Source organism: Schistocerca serialis, chromosome 10 (genome assembly GCF_023864345.2).
Source record: "Schistocerca serialis cubense isolate TAMUIC-IGC-003099 chromosome 10, iqSchSeri2.2, whole genome shotgun sequence".
Taxonomy (NCBI): Eukaryota; Metazoa; Arthropoda; class Insecta; order Orthoptera; family Acrididae; genus Schistocerca; species Schistocerca serialis.
The window spans coordinates 165,754,717-165,777,783 of NC_064647.1; the positions used below are offsets into that span (position 1 = coordinate 165,754,717).

General features: G+C 42.3%; 1 protein-coding gene across 1 annotated transcript in view; it reads left to right on the forward strand.

The window, feature by feature from the left end:
- Positions 1-18,330: 18,330 nt before the first annotated feature.
- LOC126425088 (peroxidase-like) overlaps positions 18,331-23,067 on the forward strand; it is a 209,809-nt gene continuing 205,072 nt past the window's right edge. The window contains exon 1 of the mRNA XM_050088005.1: positions 18,331-18,440. The gene's annotated coding sequence lies outside the window, so the exon portion shown is untranslated. The remainder of the gene's footprint in view (positions 18,441-23,067) is intronic.

Sequence of the window (23,067 nt, forward strand, 5' to 3'; positions counted from 1 at the left end):
CGCTCTTTTGTTAATTTTTTAGTCGATTTCACTTCTTCTTTTGTCTTGAATGTGTCTAGAGGGACATCTTGCGTGTGCTGACAAATGTAAGCATATTTGTATGAGTTAAACATATAATATAACGATTTAATATTATTGTGCACTTTTAATTTGTAAGAGGTGATCCCGATTTCATGTCCGCCTTCCTCGAATTAACCTGCATTCAAGTAATTTACAGCTCAATAATCGCAGCGGCCGATGCAGCCAACGACGCCATTACGTGGCGATATTAACTTACGAAAAATTAGCGGAAGCGGAAAACTCGCCAGCTATTAACATAATATTAATTTTTCTCCACAGTCGCACGAAGTTGCAGAAATACTTAGCTTTAAGATTCTTATTTTCAGTACCATAGCTGAGAGCCAGAGCCAGGACTCCGACTACAATACAATGGTCAACGGAGGTAAGAAAAATACTCTCGCGCGTGTGTGGGCCGCAATTTTAATTAATAACTAAAGATTTCTTGCTTTTAAGTGAACTGACTAGCCGAGGAAAGTAATATGAAAAGTTTATTACATTGTTCAACTTAAATATCATTTTTATTAAGGCCCACCACGTAAGTCGGCAACAATCAAAAAATAATAATAACAATAATAATAATATATTAAATTACGACGGCCGACGGACGCGAGATTCTGTATGACAGTTACCAATACAGTGTCACTATAACATAATTAATTACAATGGATTCCACAATATTAATCAGTAAAGTATAAAAGTTTAAAAATATTGTTGTCAGTCACTTCCTATATATTACTCCAAAATTCGACCATTGATCCTGTACTTTTTTGTGCATAGTGTACGGTTTTACTTTTCTGTTGAGATGGCAAAAAAATGTAATAGATATTTTATGTGGTTGTAAATATTTACTGTAACATTTTCATAGTTCCAAATGAGCTTGTTTTTTCGTTAATCTTCCGCGACTTTTACAATTTCACTGTAACGTAATTAATTACAACAGAGATTCAAGTATATGACTAAATGCAATAAAAAAGAAAAAAATGCTGTCAGCAGTCACTTCTTATCTCGTATCGAGAAACTTAAGCTATAATACTGTGGCGAAAGAGACAATACTATTGCTCTTCACACCTGTAAGCGAACTTTAGTTCCTGGTATCAAACTGTTAAAATGTCTGTAAAACGCGTGTACAAAGTTCAGGGTACTTCTGGAGGTATCTTCTATCTGTAGCAGTAAAGTAATAAAGCTCAAGCGCTGCACATACTAAGATGCGGCGACCCGAAATCACGTGACTTGCGCTACAGAAGATGCGTACAAAATTCTTGTTCTGCGCATCCCAATGCTCACTCCACAGATACTTACGCTCTGTGGCGTCAGTCGCTAGTGTAGCAGTTTCTTTCTATTTCGTGGCGATGTTTTATCTTGTGCAACGGTAACTATTATGAACGGTAGGAGGAAGCCTTGAAGGTGAGTCATTATACAAATGTGTTAGCGAATTCTTACCTGGGAGGTTGCAAATGAACTGACGTTTTCTGAGAAAAGAAAGCCTGGCAGCCCATCACTGGATGGGGCGACCATTAGAGAAGAAGAAGAAGAAGAAAACTGCAGCTCCTGTGCCAGTTAGTGATTTACGATACGACAGTTTTGGTCACTGGCCTGAGGGAAGATGTAAGCTATGCTCTGAGCGGTATTCTACCACTGAGTGTGCAACTGTTCTATGCTTTGTGCCAAAAAGAATTGTTTTAAGACACTTCTCATGAAACAGCGCAAAATGAACCATTTTTTCAACCACAGTAACAACATTCTACAGGGTGGCGGAAGAAGAATCTGCCCCGAGTCATAGTATTCCCTGTCGCCCGCCAATTGTCATCTATTGTTTCGAAGCTACTGCGACTACGTTTTGTAATGTCAGTAAGAAAGCCGTTGCGATTTGGTTAAGATGTGTGAAGTAAAGATCTCAGCGAGATGTATCCACTTCAAGAAAAAAATGATCGTATGGCATTTTTGGTCGGGAGGTCCCATGCGGGGAAGTTCGGCCGCCGTATTGCAAGTCCTTTTTAGTTGACGCCACTTCGGCGACTTGCGAGTCAATGATGATGATGAAATGATGATGAACACACAACACCCAGTCATCACGAGGCAGAGAAAAATCCCTGACCCCGCCGGGAATCGAACCCGGGACCCCGTGCAAGAATTGCGATAGAGGAGGCATGCGTGTCTACCGATTCATTTACGGCAACCCGGGACGTTTTTGCAAAGAAGATTTCTGGTGTTTCGAAGCAAGCAGAGAGCAGTATACAGGATCTAGTGACGAAGTGGAGTACTACACAGACAGTTGCAAACGCAAAAAAGAACCGAGCCCCGTCCGTTCGCACATCCGCTGTGACCGCAGATATTCGAGCACGCATGATCCAAGAGTCCAAAGCAGTCGACACGTAAAGTTGTCGTAACAAGTGAACGTTCCGCGTTGTTTTGTCAACGTTTTACACACCATACAGGTAAGAAGTCCTACAAAAATGACATGTGTCCAAGAACTAAAGATAAGGAAAAACGTGCGAATTACTGTACGTGGCTATCTCAGACAACTGAGAGTGGAATATGGGATCCGCAGCTGTACTTCATGAGTGACGAAGCTTGGTTCCATCTGACAAGGCATGTGAACACCCATAACACCAGATACAGGTCAACAGACAATCAGTATATTATTATTGAGGAACTTCTTTCCGACGTAGAAACCGAGTGTGGTGTGCCGAGTCAGCGAGTCAGGTTTGTGTGTTCCGTATTTTTTGAAACAACAGTAAGCACTGCTGTGTATATGTGAATCTTTGAGGAATTTTACGCACAGTTGACCGCCATCATTGTGCGTATACTCTCTTTCAACAGGATGGGTGCGACCTTTCACAACGCTTGTCAGTCTCAAGATTTCGTGAATGATTCACAGAAGAAAGGACTATCGGCAAAGGATTGTGGCCGCTGCGTTTGTTGTACGTAATCACTTGTGACCCTTATCTGCGGTGCAGTCTGAAAGGAAAAGCGTGAGTAAATGACCCAACTATATCACAGTACTTGAACATTCGTAAAGATATTTTGAGAACTCATGCGGCAGAGTTGCGCAAAGTGTATGTTAATTTGTTAGGGCGCGGAAGAGTTCATTGAAGCTCAAGGAGGTTTCTGCACCTAATATCATGCAGTGTACAAAATTGTTAAGCCTTTTTTGGACAGTTGTTGCCAGACTGCCTGTTGGCTTCTGTCTCGGGTTCTTCGGCCGACGTTCGTCTGATGATTTTACTGACGTTTCGCCAGCACGAGTGGCTGGCATTGTCAAAGCTTCACCTTCCATTGCTGGAGGTGGACTGGAGCCGACCGAGCGAGGTGACGCAGTGGTTAGCACACTGGACTCGCATTCGGGAGGACGACAGTTCAATCCCACGTCTGACCATCCTGATTTAGGTCTACTGTGATTTCCCTAAATTGCTGCAGGCAAATGCCGGGATGGTTCCTTTCAAAGGGCACCGCCGACTTCCTTCCCCATCCTTCCCTAATCCGATGAGACCGATGATCTCGCTGTGTGGTCTCCTCCCCCAAAACAGCCCAATCCAACTGGAGCCGATCTGGCGGCCGCAGTCTATGTACACCTGGCGCGCCAACGTCCGAGGGCTTCTCCGCATTTCCTCTTGCTAACCTCGACGGTCATTCGCTGCAGCACCGGAAGCCAGGATCCGTTTACTCTAAGGCTTTCTTCTATGTTGTTGAAGCTATTGTCGTATTCGTGTATTTCTATAGCTTCTCTTAACAAGCGGGTGTGGTAGCTCTTCTCTACAAGCAGAACTTCCGTATCGGCGGATTTTACTTCGTGGTCGGTCTCATACAGCGCGTGCTCTGCCACGGCTGATTTCTCCACCTGCCCCAACCTACAATGTCGCTTATGTTCTGTGATTCGGGTGTTGATTCATCGTCCAATCATTCCAACATAGACTTTTCCGCATGTGTATAGTATGCGGCACATTCACGACATTGCAAATGGCTCCCTTTTATCCTTTGCCGATCTGAGACACTCTTTGATCTTTGTCGGTTTGTAAATAGTCGTTACGCCGTTTTTTGCGCAATATACGGCCGATTCTGTCCGTCGCGCTGGGAATGTATGGCAGAAAGGCTGTAACCTGGCTTCCGCTGCTGCAGCGAACGACCGTCGCAGGTAGCAAGAGGGGAACCACACCGGAAATGATCGCGGAGAAGTCCTCGGACGTTGGTGCGCCAGGTGCATACAGTCTGCGGCCGCGAACTCTGCTCCAGTCCACCAACAGCAATGGAAGGTGAAGCTTTGACAATGCCAGCCACTCGTGCTCGCAAAACGTCAGAAAAATCATCAGACGAACGTCGGCCGAAGAACCCGACAGAAGCCAACAGGCAGTTTGTCAACAATTGGCCAGAAAAGCCTTAACAATTTTGTACACTGCATGATATTAGGTGCTGAAAATTGCCTCCTTGTGCTTCAATGAACTTTTGCGCGCTCCCTAACATGTTAACATAAACTTTGCGCAACTCTGCCGCATGAGTTCTCATAATATCTTTACGAATGTTGTCCTCCAAGTACTATGACGTTGTTGGGTCATTTGCGCACGCTTTTCCTTTTAGACTGCACTGTAGATAATTGTCACATGTGATTACGTACGGCAAACGCAACGGCCACAATCCTTTGCCGATAGTCCATTCTTCTGTGAATCTTTCACGAATTCGTGACACTTACTCGCGTTCCTCAAGTGTGAAGTGTCGCCCCATTCCTGTTGAAATACAGCATACGCACAATGATTGGGGGGGAAGTGGGTCAACTGTGCCTAAGATTCCTCAAGGATTCGCATATACACAGCAGTGTTTACAGTTGTTTAAAAAAAATATGGGACACACAATCAGACTTGATGTCACGGCGCCGGCCTATGTGGCCCAGCGGTTCTAGGCGCTACAGTCTGGAACCGCGCAACTGCTACGGTCACAGCTTCGAATCCTGCCTTGGGCATGGATGTGTGTGATGTCCTTAGGTTAGTTAGGTTTAAGTAGTTCTAAGTTCTAGGGGACTGATGACCTCAGATGTTAAGTCCCATAATGCTCAGAGCCATTTGAACCATTTGATACCACGGCAAGCCACACTCCCATTTTTTCACCGGAAAGAAGTCCCTCTCTGATAGTATAGTGATTGTTTGTTGATCAGTGTCTGGTGTTCTGGGTGTTCAAATGTCCTGTCAGGCGGAACGAGGCTTCATCACTCATGAAATACAACAGCGAATGCAGCATTCCACTTTCAAATGTCTGACATTACCACGTACAGTAACTCACACGTTTTTCCTTATCTTCCTCCTTCAGTACTTGGACTCATGTCATTTTGTAGGGCTTCTTCCCTGTACGGTGTGTAACACATTGGCAAGACCTCCGCGAAACGCTCACTTCTTCCGACAGTTAACGTGTCGACTTCTTTGGATTCTGCAACATTCGTGCTCCAATATCCGCGATCATAGTGGGTTACGAACGGACGGGGCTCGATTCCTTTCTCCGTTTGCAACGGTCCCTGTAGTATGCTAAAAAATCCTGTATATTGCACTCTACTGGTATGGAAACACCAGAAATCTTCTTTGCAAAAACGTCCCGGGTTTCCGTAAATGAATCGGCACAGTCACGCCTCCACTATCGCGATTCGTTCTTGAAAAGGATACATCTTGCTGAGATATTTACTTCACACGTCTTAACCAAAATGCAACGCCTTCGTACTGACTGTACAAAACGTAGTGGGAGCAGCTTTGAAACAATAGACGACAATTGGCGGGCGACAGGGAACAATCAATGATTCGGGGCGATTCTTCATCCGCCACCCTGTAGAATGTTGTTACTGTGGCTGAAAAAAATGGTACATTTTCTGCTCTTTCGTGAGAAGTGTCTTAAAACAATTCTTTTTGGCACAAAGCATCGAACAGTTCACACTCTGAGGTAGAACAGCACTCAAGGCAAATCTTACATCTTCCCTCAGGCCAATGACCAAAACTGTCGTTATCGTAAATCATTAACTGGCACAGGAGCTGCAGTTTTCTTCTTCTCGACTGATCGTCGATCCAGTGATGGGTTACCAGGCTTTCTTTTCTCAGAAAACGTCATTCCATTTGCAATGTCCCAGGTAAGAATTCGCTAACACATTTGTATAATGACTCACCCTCAAGGCTCCTTCCTTCCATTCATAAGTACGAGGGTAACCCCAAAAGTAAGGTCTCCTATTTTTTTTATAAGTACATAGACCTGTTTATTTCGGCAACGGTTTACATCAGTTTACAGCTTGAACATTTAGCTTTTTTTCGACATAATCACCATTTCTGTCGATGCATTTTTGTAGACGCTGAGGCAGTTTTTGTACGCCCATGTCATACAAGCTCGCCGCCATGCTGTTAAGAAAGTTATGAAACTCTTCTTTCACCTCGTCGTCGGAGCTAAATCGCTGGGACCACAATTAACGCTGACAGGTACTGTGAGACTCTGCAAAAATTGAAACGGACAATTCAGAACCGGAGAAGAGGAATGTTGAGCAAGGGCGTACACATTCTCCATGACAACGCTCGACCACACATCGCTCGGCAAACCGTTGCTCTCCTGCAACAGTTTCAGTGGAACATGATCACCCACCCACCCTATAGTCCTGACTTGTCACCCAGTTCCCTTGGTTAAAAGAACATTTGGATGGAAAGCCATTCAGCTCCGACGACGAGGTGAAAGAAGAGGTTCAGATTAGATTTGATTAGATTAGTACTTGTTCCATAGATCATGAATACCACGCTTCGTAATGATGTGGAACGTGTCAGGTTAATAAAAGGTGTCTATACAAGATATTACATTACACAAAATATTACATGACACTTAATATTTTTAATTTTTTTTTGTGTGGGGGTTAGGAAAATTACCCACTTACTACATCCAAAAATTCATCTAATAAGTAGAAGGAGCTGCCATTAAGAAATTCTTCTAATTTCCTTTTAAATGCTATATGGCTATCTGTCAGACTTTTGATGCTATTAGGTAAGTGACCAAAGACTTTTGTGGCAGCATAATTTACCCCCTTCTGAGCCAAAGTTAGATTTAACCTTGAGTAGTGAAGATCATCCTTTCTCCTAGGGTTGTAGCCATGTACACTGCTATTACTTTTGAATTCGTTCGGATTGTTAATAACAAATTTCATAAGTGAATATGCATATTGTGAGGCTACAGTGAAGATCTCTAGCTCTTTAAATAAGTGTCTGCAGGACGATCTTGGATGAGCTCCAGCAATTATTCTGATTACACGCTTTTGTGCAATGAACACTCTTTTACTCAATGATGAGTTACCCCAGAATATGATGCCATAGGAAAGCAGAGAATGAAAATAGGCATGGTAAGCTAATTTACTCAGATGTATATCGCCAAAATTTGCAATGATCCTAACAGCATAGGTAGCTGAGCTCAAACGTTTCAGCAGATCTTCGGTGTGTCTTTCCAGTTCAACCCCTCATCAATGCATACACCTAGAAATTTTGAATATTCTACCTTAGCTACCGATTTCCGATCGAAGTCTATATTTATCAATGGTGTCATTCCATTTACTGTGTGGAACTGTGTATACTGTGTTTTGTCAAAGTTTAATGAGAGCCCTTTTGCAGAGAACCACTTAATGATTTTCTGAAAAACATCGTTTACAATTTCACCAGTTAATTCTTGTCTGTTGACTGTGATAGCTATACTTGTATCATCGGCAAAAAGTACCAGCTTGCATCTTCATGAATATAGAATGGCAAGTCATTAATATATATTAAAAACAGCGGAGGACCCAAGACCGAACCTTGTGGCACCCCATTCTTGATTGTTCCCCAGTTTGAGAAATCATTTTTTAAATGTTATAGAGAAAATAGGATCTAAATGTTTATTAGAAGAACAGCATGGCGGCGAGCTGGTATGATACGGGCATACAAAAACTGCCTCAGTGTTTACAAAAATGCATAGACAGAAATGGTGATTATGTCGAAAAATAGCTAAATGTTCAAGCTGTGAACTGATGTAAACCATTGCGGAATAAACAGGTCTATGTACTTATAAAAAAAACTCTGAATAATATTATAAGGACATAAACGACAAATTAATTATGAAAATGTATTAAATTAGCTTCAAGGAAAGACTATAGCGATTGCAGTGTAATAAAAAGACATTATTTATATAGGATGAGATCGTAGTGCATAACGTTCTCGAAACTAACATTATTATCTTTGTCATTATATATAAGAGAAAAAAGATATTTAAAATCACTTCGAGCCAGATCATTTCTTCTGCTGTATGTAAGGTACGCTTGCTATTGTAAAGCGGTAAGTTTTGTTTTATTTGCTCTCGTACGTAGCGGATAATTAAAGTGTGTATTTTGTGCATAGTGGAAATATATTTACAAAAAGTGAATGCATTGGGTTACTTAAAGAACCCACGGAAACAATTCTTCCTGAATTAATAATTGCAAGAAGTTATTTAGCATTTTTTCAGTCTCTGCGAAGCGAGTAGCGGTGATCTTTGCTGTCAACAATTGGCCACTATTATGCGGCGTATTTAAATTTATTCTTTTGTGTAACATATCACCACAGCCGGAGCAGAAAGAATCATTTCAAGTTATTCAAATAACTAAACTGGAAAGCTTCACTAATTTTATTTCGTCAAAAAATGCATACTTTCAAAGATACGATTTATTCTACGTCAGTGAACTTAGCCTGCACTACATTTCGCCGAAAGCATTTGATATCATTTGTAGGGAGCCTGGCGCTCATCTGAATCATAATTTAATATTTATCTTTGGCCACCTACAAATCAATATATATATAAAATCTCTTTCTAGTGTTTCACTTAAAAATAATAATAATTAATAACCACAGAAAGGAAGGGATAATATAAACACCGAACCGTCTTCTAAAGCATACGGAACAGTTACTTATTAAACACTTACTAAGTACTTATTCTGACGAAAGTAAACATAATGGCTCCACCTGCCTCAAAACTAAAGCAGCCGCTACTGAGTACGAACCGGGAACAGATATTACCTTTATTAGTCCATGTTGAAAGAAACATGACCTTGATTCGCCTATGGCGAACGTTGGAGCCGTGAAAGAAAGTGTGCGTTGAAAAAGATGAGATCTATTCCTCGTTCTAAAAATATTTCAGTTAAAACAGAAACAAAATAACAACACAATTCTCCAGATGACCTACTTTGATGGTTCGGCATGCCTCCCATCAATAAAGCATAATTTCTAAATTCAAGGAAAAATTCATTCACACCAGAAAATAATTGCGCACTTTTATTAGTCCATTTTATTGCAATGAAATAAAACAAGTAATTGAGACCAAATTTGGTTGCACTGGTATTTTTAGTTGAGTTCCACTTAAAAATGTTCAGCACATTCTTCCTATATCAATTATTTAGGGAAATTTCAAAAACTGAGGACAAGAAAACGAATTTGAGGACATTTTTGCCCTCAATCAGTTTTTTAATAATTAAAAGTATAATAGGAGACTTGCATTGTTGTACTGCTGCATGCTGGTGGAGTTGGTGAAAGGCGGGTGGAGGGGGGGGGGGGAGATATCCTGGAGATCGAAGGTAGTATAAAAGAGGGGACATCATTTTTCTATTTTCCCCTAGGGCGGCAAAACACCTAGCAACGGCTCTAAATACGACATTTACAATTATACAGTACTTCTGTTGTAGATACCTATGAAAAGTAACTGGTCATTCTTTCACATGTTTCTCTTTACATCTGTAACAACGAAAATATTGCACCAAAGCCGTTATTAAAGCTCAAATGCGCGGAAGTATATATAACAAGGCGAATACGTGTAATAACAAGCCGGCCGGAGTGGCCGATATGTCAACAATGCCATCTAGTTGACACAGTAATTCATAGATATACTTGCAGTGGTCACATGAATAGTTGGAAGTGGATCTGGGAGCAAATAGCTCTGATTACAAGAACATCCCCTGAGTATATATCGCTGTCATTGATACACAGGCCTGAAGCACGCTATTTCCCAGAAGCAAAAAATAACGCTGTGTACTGGTTGCTGGGAAATTTTGTTAACTACGTCCTTAAAAAATTAGGATCCGATAGCATCATAGAGTTCAAGGTACACATGCTGTGTGAGTTCGCTATTTGAATCATAAGAAAACGTTCGGTAATATGTTAAAAATTGTATTTGAAAGAATATAAAAAAGAAGACTGTGTTGATAGTGATGTATTGTAGTTACCTTAAGGATACTATTTAAGATTTTACAGTATATTTATGATGTATGCCTTTTCTACTTCAGAGAGTAGTTTTTGAAATTTATAAGCTAATGTACAGAACTTATGTGACATTGAGGTTGAGTGTCTAATAGTGTCAAAACACAAAACATTAAAGGTGCATTATTGGCTCATACTAGAAATTTGGAAATAGACAGTTTTTATAGAAATGTCCTTATCGATTGGTTAAAACCATAAGATTCTATTTGATAAATGTAATATTCAATGGCTGGCACATTGCCCTGTTCATTTTTGCACTGTGATGTGTAAGTCAGTTTCGCAGTGAAAGACTGATTATATAGATCTGATCACTTCAGATACTTAAGATCCAATTAATGTCCAGAAAGTGTAGTTGGAAGGCTAGTCAACTTTATTATATATCTCCTTTCTGCCATTCTCAAGTATTTCAGAAATTGTCTAATATGATTATTAAATTGTTTTATATTTAAAATTATCCCACCAACTTGCTGATATCCATCATAAAGAAATTATGCTTCTGTAAAGATTGCAGCTCATGTAATTCAAAGTGCAGATTTTACTTCTTCAGGTTGAAGTTTGAATGTCTTTAAAATTTTTTTTCTTGATGTTTAACTTAATTCTTTCTGGTAATTAGTCAGTAACACAATCTTCTGTTGTCTTTCCTTGACATCAGCGTAATTGAAATGATCAAACCGTTTTGTTTAAATAACTTCATGTATGTATAACTTAGTATGTATCTGGAATGTGTAACATTGTTTTTTTTAATAAAAGTTTTATAAAAAAAAAAGCGGTTAAAGGCGCTACAGTCTGGAACCGCACGACCGCTACGGTCGCCGGTTCGAATCCTGCCTCGGGCATGGATGTGTGTGATGTCCTTAGGTTAGTTAGGTTTAAGTAGTTCTAAGTTCTAGGGGACTTATGACCACAGCAGTTGAATCCCATAGTGCTCAGAGCCATTTGAACCATTTTTGTAATAACAAACTTTTGTTATTACCATGAATTGTAGACGAGCAACGTCGCCTCAGAATCACGTGACTAGACACCTTTTAAGGTTGACAACATGCGCAGCACACTATACTCACTCCATAGATATACCGACTGGATGTAATTAGACTTTCCCTATTTAACACGTTATAACAACTAATTACCTTATGGGTACCAAACTTGATAGCATTAATGTCCAGAGTATGGGGTGCATGATTTCCATGCGTCACAGCGCCACCGTCCAGTTCCAGCTATGGCCACCAGGTGCCGTGATCAGTCGTCGTGATTCATAGTCTCACACACCTGACCAGTCGCAGCGCACTTGTTGACGTGTCAACATGAGCTTGGACAAAAGGAGCAGGGCATTATAGATGAAGCTATGTTATCAAAACAACAGTAATGCTGCAGCTGTAGTTCGAGAACATCGCCAACTAAAAGGATTACGAAAGGGTCCTCTTTCTCCTCCTGCTGTGCTGAGGGTGATGAAATTCGAATCAACTGGAGAACTGGCGTCGCTCCGGGAGCAGGCCCACGGCCAGTTGCACCACAGGTGGTCGGTGAAGTCGCTGTTGCTATGGAAGGCAACGCTGTGCGCAATTTACTATCGTAAGTCAGTGTTTAGGGGTAGCGTACTTGATTCATAATCAAAACGTCTTCGATCCCGGGTTCGAATCGCGCCGCTGCTTAACTTTTGATTAATAATCAGCATTGGCGGCCAAAGACTTCCGGTATAAGAAGTCACCCTCATTCTGCCAACGGCCTTGTCAAAGAGGACGGAGGAGCGGATACAGGTTCAGGGGAGGGAAACTGCCACTAAAGGCAGAAGAATCAGCAACAATCAACGGCATGAGGATGCAGAAGGCAATGGAAACCACTCCATTAAAGACATGTAACATGTATCCACAGGACATGTGGCCTGTAATTGAAGAAGTGTCATGATGATCTCTCCATTGGCAAAAGATTCCGGAATAGTCCCCCATTCGGATCTCGGGGAGGGGACTGCCAAGGGGGAGGTTACCATGAGAAAAAGATTGAATAATCAACGGAAGGATAACGTTCTACAAATCGAGGCGTGGAATGTCAGAAGCTTGAACGTGGTAGGGAAACTAGAAAATCTGAAAAAGGAAATGCAAAGTCTCAATCTAGATATAGTAGGGGTCAGTGAAGTGAAGTGGAAAGAAGACAAGGATTTCTGGTCAGATGAGTATAGAGAAATATCAACAGCAATGGTATAAAAGGAGTAGAATTCGTTATGAACAGGAAGGTAGGTCAGAGAGTGTGTTACTGTGAACAGTTCAGTGACACGGTTGTTCTTATCAGAGTCGACAGCAAACCAACACCGACAACTATGGTTCAGTTATACATGCCGACGTCGCAAGCTTAAGAGGAAGAGATAGAGAAAGTGTATGAGGATACTGAAAGGATAATGTATGTAAAGGGGGATGAAAATCTAACAGTTATGAGGGACTAGAATGCATTTGTAGGGGAAGGATTAGAAGAAAATGTTCCTGGACAATGCGGGCTTGGGACAAAGGATGAGAAAGGAGAAAGACTAATTTAGATCTGTAACAGGTTTCAGCCAGTAACAGCGAATTCCCTGTTCAAGAGTCACAAGAGGAGGTATACGTGGAAATGGCCAGGTGATACGGGAAGATTTCAGTTTGATTACATCATGGTCAGGCACAGATTGCGAAATCAGATACTGGATTGTAAGGTGAGCCCAGGAGCAGACATAGACTCAGATCACAATATAGTAGTGATGAAGAGTAGGCTGAAATTTAAGACATTAGTCAGGAAGAATCAGTACGCAAAGAAGTGGAATATGGAAGTATTAAGGAATGACGAGATACGTTTGAACTTCTCTAAGGCTATAGATACAGTAGTAAAGAACAGCTCAGTAGGCAGTACAGTTGAAGAGGAAGGGACATCTCCAAAAAGAGCCATCACAGAAGTTGAAAAGAAAAACATAGGTACAAAGAAGGTAACTGTGAAGAAACCACGGGTAACAGAGGAAATACTTCAACTGATCAATGAACGGAGGAAGTACGAAAATGTTCCGGCAAACTCAGGAATACAGAAATACAAGTCGCTGAGGAATGAAATAAATAGGAAGTGCAGGGAAGCTAAGACGAAATGGCTACGGGAAAAATATGAAGGCATCGAAAAAGGAATGATTGTCGGAAGGACAGACTCAGCATACAGGAAAGTCAAAACAACATTCGGTGACATTAAAAACAAGGGTGATAACAATAAAAGTGCAACGGGAATTCACAGTTAAATGCAGAGGAAGAGAGCGGGTAGGTGGAAAGAATGCATTGAAAGCCTCTATGAGGTGGAAGATTTCTCCGATGTGGTAGAAGAAGAAACAGGAGTCGATTTAGTAGAGATAGGGGATCCAGTATTAGAATTTAAAAGAGCTTTGGAGGACTTAAGATCAAATAATGCAGAAGGGCTAGATAACATTCCATCAGAATTTCTAAAATCATTGGGGAAAGTGGCAACAAAAAGACTATTCACGTTGGTGTTGGTATGAGTCTGGCGGCATACCATCTTGACTTTCGGAAAAGTATCATCCACACAATTCCGAAGACAGCAATAGCTGACAAGTGCGAGAATTATCGCACAATCGGCTCAACAGATCAGGCATCCAAGTTGTTCATCATCATCATCATCATCATTTAAGACTGATTATGCCTTTCAGCTTTCAGTCTGGAGCATAGCCCCCCTTATACAGTTCCTCCATGATCCCCTATTCAGTGCCAACATTGGTGCCTCTTCTGATGTTAAACCTATTACTTCAAAATCATTCTTAACCGAATCCAGGTATCTTCTCCTCGGTCTGCCCCGATTCCTCCTACCCTCTACAGCTGAATCCATGAGTCTCTTGGGTAACCTTGCTTTTCCCATGCGTGTAACATGACCCCACCATCTAAGCCTGTTCGCCCTGACTGCTACATCTATAGAGCTCATTCCCAGTTTTTCTTTAATTTCCTCATTGTGGACACCCTCCTGCCATTGTTCCCATCTACTAGTACCTGCAATCATCCTAGCTACTGTCATATCCGTAACCTCAACCTTGTTGATAAGGTAACCTGAATCCACCCAGCTTTCGCTCCCATACAACAAAGTTGGTCGAAAGATTGAACGGTGCACAGATAACTTAGTAATGGTACTGACTTCCTTCTTGCAGAAGAGAGTAGATCGTAGCTGAGCGCTCACTGCATTAGCTTTGCTACACCTCGCTTCCAGTTCTTTCACTATGTTGCCATCCTGTGAGAATATGCATCCTAAGTACTTGAAACCGTCCATCTGTTCTAACTTTGTTCCTCCTATTTGGCACTCAATCCGTTTATATTTCTTTCCCACTGACATTACTTTCGTTTTGGAGATGCTAATCTTCATACCATAGTCCTTACATTTCTGATCTAGCTCTGAAATATTACTTTGCAAACTTTCAATCGAATCTGCCATCACAACTAAGTCATCCGCATATGCAAGACTGCTTATTTTGTGTTCACATATCTTAATCTCACCCAGCCAGTCTATTGTTTTCAACATATGATCCATAAATAATATGAACAACAGTGGAGACAGGTTGCAGCCTTGTCTTACCCCTGAAACTACTCTGAACCATGAACTCAATTTACCGTCAACTCTAACTGCTGCCTGACTATCCATGTAAAGACCTTTAATTGCTTGCAAAAGTTTGCCTCCTATTCCATAATCTTGTAGAACAGACAATAACTTCCTCCTAGGAACCCGGTCATATGCCTTTTCTAGATCTATAAAGCATAGATACAATTCCCTGTTCCACTCATAACACTTCTCCATTATTTGCCGTAAGCTAAAGATCTGGTCCTGACAACCTCTAAGAGGCCTAAACCCACACTGATTTTCATCCAATTGGTCCTCAACTAATACTCGCACTTCCTTTCAACAATACCTGAGAAGATTTTACCCACAACGCTGATTAAAGAGATACCTCTGTAGTTGTTACAATCTTTTCTGTTTCCATGTTTAAAGATTGGTGTGATTACTGCTTTTGTCCAGTCTGATGGAAACTGTCCCGACTCCCAGGCCATTTCAATTATCCTATGTAGCCATTTAAGACCTGACATTCCACTGTATTTGATGAATTCCGACTTAATTTCATCCACCCCAGCCGCTTTATTGCACTGCAATCTATTGACCATTTTTTTCACTTCTTCAAATGTGATCCTATTTCCATCATCATTCCTATCCCATTCTACCTCGAAATCTGAAACATTACTGATCGCATTTTCACCTACATTGAGCAACTCTTCAAAATATTCCCTCCATCTGCCCAAGGCATCCACAGGATTCACCAGCGGTTTTCCTGACCTTTTCAGTAATAATATACAGAAGAATGGAAAAGAAAATTGAGGATGCGCTAGATGATCAATTTGGCTTTAGGAAAGGTAAAGGCACGAGAGAGGCAATTTTGACATTGCGGTTAATTATGGAAGCAAGACTAAAGAACCATCAAGACACGTTCATAGAATTTGTCGACCTGGAAAAAGCGTTCGATAATGTAAAATGGTGCAAGATGTTCGAAATTCTGAAAAAAGTGGGGGAAGCTATAGGGAGAGATGGGTCGTATACAATATGTATAGCAGCCAAGAGGGAATAATAAGAGTCGACAACCAGGAACGAAGTACTCGCATTAAAAAGTGTGTAAGACAAGGCTATAGCCTTTCGCCCCTACTGTTTAATCTGTACATCGAGGAAGCAATGATGGAAATAAAAGAAAGGTTCAGGAGTAGAATTAAAATCCAAGGTGAAAGGATATCAATGATACGATTCGCTGATGACATTGCTATCCTGAGTGAAAGTGAAGAAGAATTACGTGATTTTCTGAACGGAATGAACAGTCTAATGAGTACAGAGTATGGATTGAGAGTAAATCGAAGAAAGACGACAGTAATGAGAAGTAGTACAAACGAGAACAGAGAGAAACTTAACATCGGTATTGACGGTCACGAAGTAGATGAAGTTAAGGAATTCTGCTACCTAAGACAGCAAAATAACAAATGACGGACGGAGCGAGGAGAACATCAAAAGCAGACCAGCTATGGCAAAAAGGGCATTCCTGGCCAAGAGAAGTCTACTAATATCAAATACGCAACTTAATTTGAGGAAGAAATTTCTAATAATGTACGTCTGCAGTACAGCACTGTATGGTTGTGTAATATGGACTGTGGGAAAACCGGAACAGAAGAGAATCGAAGCATTTGAGATGTGGTGTCACAGACCAATGTTGAAAATTAGGTGGACTGATAAGGTAAGGAATGAGGTGGTTTTGCGCAGAATCGGAGGGGTAAGAAACATTTGGAAAACACGGCCGGCCGGTGTGGCCGTGCGGTTCTAGGCGCTACAGTCTGGAACCGAGCGACCGCTAAGGTCGCAGGTTCGAATCCTGCCTCGGGCATGGATGTATATGATGTCCTTAATTTGGTTTAATTAGTTCTAAGTTCTAGGCGACTGATGACCTCAGAAGTTAAGTCGCATAGTGCTCAGAGCCATTTGAAGAATTTTTTTGGAAAACACTGACAAGGAGAAGGGACAGGATGATAGGACATCTGTTAAGACATGAGGGAATGACTTCCATGATACTAGAGGGAGCTGTAGAGGGCAAAAACTGTAGAGGAAGACAGAGATTAGAATACACCCAGCAAATAATTGCTACTCTGAGATGAGGAGGTAAGCACAGGAGAGGAATTCGTGGCGGGCCCTATCAAACGAGTCAGAAGGCTGATGACAAAAAAAAAGAAAATGGTAGTGTGGGGACTGTGTCACGACAGTTGACCATCCCGTGCTTCACTGTACGGAAGATGCTGCGAACCATTCTCAAACTGCATCTGTACAAGATCTCTATCGTACAGTAGCTTGCACCACATAATGCACAACGACCTGTTGACTTTGCTCTCCACTTTGTCGCAAGGATTGAAGTTAACGAGGGCTGGTGCTGAACCATCCTATGGACAGACGAGGTGAACACACAGAATTGTTGAGTGTGGGGATTTTCACCTCCAGTCACTGTGCATGAAGTTCCTCTCTATAGCGAACGTATTACCGTGTGGTGTGGCTTCGCAGGTACGTCCATCATTGGCACATTCTTTTTTGAAGAGGTTGACGCTCAAGGACCAAAGACGTGCAGTGTGAGTGGCCAGCGTTACTGTGACATGCTTCACCAGCATCTCATACCTGCCCTACAGGAGAGAGACCCATTGAACTCAACAGGTTTCATGCAAGATGGGGCCGCACCCTACATCGCTCGTGTAGTTCACCTGCTTCGAAACACGTTTGGAAACGATCCAATTATCAGCCGATCGTTTCCAAATGCTTGTCCGACACGATCACCTGATCTCACTCCCTGTGGTTTCTGGTCGTGGTGCTACCTGAAGGACAGGGTTTACCAGTGGAACATTCACGCATGTGCTGATCTGAAGCGCAGCATATCTACGGACATACCTCGTTCTACTGTGCAGAATGCAATCCTGAGCTTTTAGACTCTTCTGCACACTGATGGGCGCCGTATTTAGTAATGGTAACGGTATGTAATGGTGTGACGTACCGTAGCAGTACATTAAAAGTGTTTCAATTGAACTGATTCTGCAGTATTTCTCTTCCCCATGTCCTTGACATTAATGTTACTAAATCTGGTACTTGCACGGTAATCAGTTTCCGTGTTATAAAGTGTTAAATAGGGAAAGCTTAATTATTACCACCCAGTGTATACTCCGTGACTCATGCTCACATAATGTAACACAATGTCTACCAAAAATTAATGTTATCAAAAAACACACTTTAAACGAGGAAGAGAAGATTATCGCTCGATTAGCGTGCTTCAGCTTTACCCGCAAGCATCATTGCCAATGCCGGGACGCAACTTGAAACATGTCGGAAAAAAAACAGCGTCAATTGTGACGTTGTTTGAGATTTTCTTACTCTGGTAGTGGCAGTCACTGCTCTGATAGGAAACAGCCAGACGTCACCTCGTCGTTAACGAGATAATTATCCACACTTCGACTCGCCGGTTAGATAACCTATTTCCTGCATGTGGGTATATCACGGCCGCACGTCAAAAAGGCACGACACATGTTGAACACCTCTTAGTCTCAGGCCGCTGTCAGCGCAACATCCCAGGTAAAAAACGAGTAACCACATTGTACTCCTACAAGCACGTTTTCACCACCTTAAGGCATGGGGCAGAGAGTATAGTAAACCGTGCATTGCGGTCGCTTACAGCCTCTTCTGTTCTACCCACGAATGCTGTGTGGCAAGAACCATTGTCGGTAAAGTTCCGCGTGGCATGGAATTTCTTTAATTTCCTCCTCCTTGTCGTTTCGAGAGACATGCGTGGAAAGAAATAATATGTTGTAACTTCCTGGCAGTTTAAACTGTGGCCATACCTGGGACCTTTGGCGTTTTCGCGAGTAGATGCTCTATCCCCTGACCTATTTTCTTCTTCCTGTATCCCTCTGTCTCTTTTTTGGGAGGAGGGGGGAGGGTTCAACCTTTCAGTCCAGCCTTTGTTCACTGAAATCGCCTTTATCAGCGTCACATACAGGGTGTTTCAGAATACATATGGCACACTTCTAGAGGTTGTAGAGGAGACTTAGTAGATCAAGTTTAACATAGGAACCCATATCCGGAAACGTCATCCAACGATGTTACACAGGCCGGCCGCGGTGGTCTAGCGGTTCTAGGCGCTCAGTCCGGAACCGCGCGACTGCTACGGTCGCAGGATCGAATCCTGCCTCGGGCATGGATGTGTGTGATGTCCTTAGGTTGGTTAGGTTTAAGTAGTTCTAAGTTCTAGGGGACTGATGACTACAGATGTTAAGTTCCATAGTGCTCAGAGCCATTTGATGCTACGTAGCATCAAAGCTTTCGGCGCCTGTAAATGTATGTTTATACAGGGTGATTCCGTGATGAAGTTAAAGACTTTCAGGATGATGGAAACCAATAAATGTATCAGTTTGAGGTAGACGTCGGCACACGGACCGTGCATCCGAACGTTGAGCGTGCCTTGTTTCTGACGTCATAGCATGGAATAGCGCGTTCGGGAATCTTTCCGAACGTGCAGAGCGATATCTGGCGGGTCAGGTATTCCGAACGTGCAGAACAATATCTGGCAGGTCAGATATTCTGAGCTTGCGGCTGAGCGTTGGCCAGTGAGATGGCACAACGCCACCTACGTCACACGCACGCCCTCTCCCTTCAGTACAGAGTCATGAGGCGCCATATTGGCATTCATTTCAAGCCTATATGTATATATGCCGTTTCTGAGCACCAGCAAATTGAGAATTCTACATCTACATCTACATCCATACATCTACATCCATACTCCGCAAGTCACCTGACGGTGTGTGGCGGAGTGTACCTTGAGTACCTCTATCGGTTCTCCCTTCTATTCCAGTCTCGTATTGATCGTGGAAAGAAGGATTGTAGGTATGCTTCTGTGTGGGCTCTAATCTCTCTGATCTTATCCTCATGGTCTCTTCGCGAGATATACGTAGGAGGGAGCAATATACTGCTTGACTCTTCGGTGAAGGTATGTTCTCGAAACTTCAACAAAAGCCCGTACCGAGCTACTGAGCGTCTCTCCTGCAGAGTCTTCCACTGGAGTTTATCTATCATCTCCGTAACGCTTTTGCGATTACTAAATGATCCCGTAACGAAGCGCGCTGCTCTCCGTTGGACCTTCTCTATCTCTTCTATCAACCCTATCTGGTATGGATCCCACACTGCTGAGCAGTATTCAAGCAGTGGGCGAACAAGCTTACTGTAACCTACTTCCTTTGTTTTCGGATTGCATTTCCTTAGGATTCTTCAATGAATCACAGTCTGGCATCTGCTTTACCAACGATCAACTTTATATGATCATTCCATTTTAAATCACTCCCAATGCGTACTCCCAGGTAATTTATGGAATTAACTGCTTCCAGTTGCTGACCTGCTATTTTGTAGCTAAATGATAAGGGATCTATCTTTCTATGTATTCGCAGCAGATTACACTTGTCTACATTGAGATTCAATTGCCATTCCCTGCACCATGCGTCAATTCGCTGCAGACCCTCCTGAATTTCAGTACAATTTTCCATTGTTACAACCTCTCGATATACCACAGCATCATCCGCAAAAAGCCTCAGTGAACTTCCGATGTCATCCACAAGGTCATTTATGTATATTGTGAATAGCAACGGTCCTACGACACTCCCCTGCGGCACACCTGAAATCACTCTTACTTCGGAAGACTTCTCTCCATTGAGAATGACACGCTGCGTTCTGTTATCTAGGAACTCTTGAATCCAATCACACAATTGGTCTGATAGTCCATACGCTCTTACTTTGTTCATTAAACGACTGGAAAACCCGTTGTTGGTTGTGTGATTCGTTCCAATAAAGTAATGAGAAACATCATATTCGTGGCAAAAGAATTATTGTAACTTGCGTATTATGAGAGTAGGCTATTTGAAGGCAGCGACACACTGAAGATCCACCCAAAACGCATTGTTCTTGGTACAATTTGTTATAATTAAATTTCAATTAGTAACATAATTATCTACGATTAACGTTTTCAGTAAGGAGTAACTTAATATGATTAAGTACAAGGAGAATGTTGTTGGTTTAGAGTTTCTCTGTAATAAAAAACTGAGTTAATCGATCAACAACTAACTTGAACGGATGTCTTACGACGTCCGCCCCGAGCCGATGCAACGAACGAAAGCGAACAAAATGAAATTAAAATAAGAAAAGCGTAATGAGTAGCGTCTCTGTCCGAAAATGAGTTTTTGTTGAGGTTGTGGTTCGCGTCTTAGCACTTCCAATTTTTTTTCCTAACATTCGCGTTTTTATTAGGTTTTGATACTTTATTATTAGTTTAATATAAGTATATGCTATAATATTTGATGTTATGTAAACATAAGTTCACCTTTTTTTGAGGGGTGACTTTGTTCGATTGGCTTAATCTACAGGACAGCTTGCGCTACTTGTATAGAGATATTTTGTTCCTTTTTCTTTTACGCTTCGTAATTCACATGTTGGAGAGATTCTGCTACTAGGTAGTAACAGTGATAAAGTAAAACTGACCTTGGCGTTTTACTAAAATGTGGGAATGATGAAATAATGTTTATCTTACGCGGAGAAGTATTCCAAATTTGTACCGCACTGTTTGTAATGGAACTATTACATGTCTCATTCCTTATTGATTGGACATGGTAGTTTACTTTTCGGGGACGATGGAGGAAATGTGCGTTTTAATGGAGCTAACGTGGTAATTTTACGCGCGCCCGTTGAGTAAACAGTGTGATTTACGAACTAGAAACATCCCTCAGACTGCCGCTGGAGTGCGTTGCGATCGCGTATACCACGTTGGGGCTCACGTACCGTATGCACAAGTCGCATCGTTCCTGAGCGTTCAGCGGCACGTTGAACTTGGCACGCTCAACGTTAACGTTCGACAGCGCGGTCCGTGTGCCAACGGCTTTATAAGGGTCCCTGTACTGGAAACGAACGCGTCGAAAGTGATACGCATAAATCGTTCCCAAACGTCTGACAGTGGAATACATGTACTGGTATTGTTGTTGGTAAGACTGTAGGGTAGGAAACTTTCAGAGCTCATAATATGGACCAGAACAAGGAAAAAAAGTCCAGTATACTTGGGCTCTAAAATGCAGACCTTAAGAGCTATGAACATTAGTTGAGCCGAGGAAATGTGTTTCACACAAGCGAAGAGGAACAAGTGCTCATAGTCTCTCAGGTATGCATTTTAGAGTAGTGGCGGATAAATATGAGAGGCTCGAGCCCCTCCCCCCACCCCCTTGCGGGGCCGACCTCATTGCCACCTACGCTGCCCCCGCCAGTCACTCAGCAAGTTATTCGTTTGTTTCCTTTATCAGTCGACAAGACTGAATCGAGTTATCGAGTAAGTGTACTTTCCTATGTAGCATGCACGTCCGCGTCATCGTATTTTATACGTTTCTGTCTGACACATACACAGCCAACACATACCTACGAGAAAAGTCGCGGCCATTCTAGTGATCTCGATACGTTATTCCGTCTGGCATTTGTTCGAGAAAAGCCGCGAATATTCTACTGTTTTCTTGTACAGAGACCCTTCGATACGTAGCGTTATACACTACTGGCCATTAAAATTGCTACACCACGAAGATGACGTGCAATAGACGCGAAATTTAACCGACAGGAAGAAGATGCTGTGATATGCAAATGATTAGTTTTTCAGAGCATGCACACAAGGTTGGCGGCAGTGGCGACACCTACAACGTGCTGACACGAGGGAAGTTTCCAACCGATTTCTCATACGCAAACAGCAGTTGACCGGCGTTGCCTGGTGAAACGTTGTTGTGATGCCTCGTGTAAGGAGGAGAAATGCGTACCATCACGTTTCCGACTTTGATAAAGGTCGGATTGTAGCCAATCGTGATTGCGGTTTATCGTATCACGACACTGCTGCTCGCGTTGGTCGACTGGTCCAATGACTGTTAGCAGAAAATGGAATCGGTGGGTTCAGGAGCGTAATATGGAACGCCGTGACGGATCCCAACGGCCTCGTATCACTAGCAGTCGAGATGACAGGCATCTTATCCGCATGGCTGTAACGGATCGTGCAGCCACGTCTCGATCCTTGAATCAACAGATCTGCACGAACAGTTCGATGACGTTTGCAGCAGCATGGACTATCAGCTCGGAGAACATGGCTGCTGTTACCCTTGACGCTGCATCACCGTCAGGAGAGCCTGAGATGGTG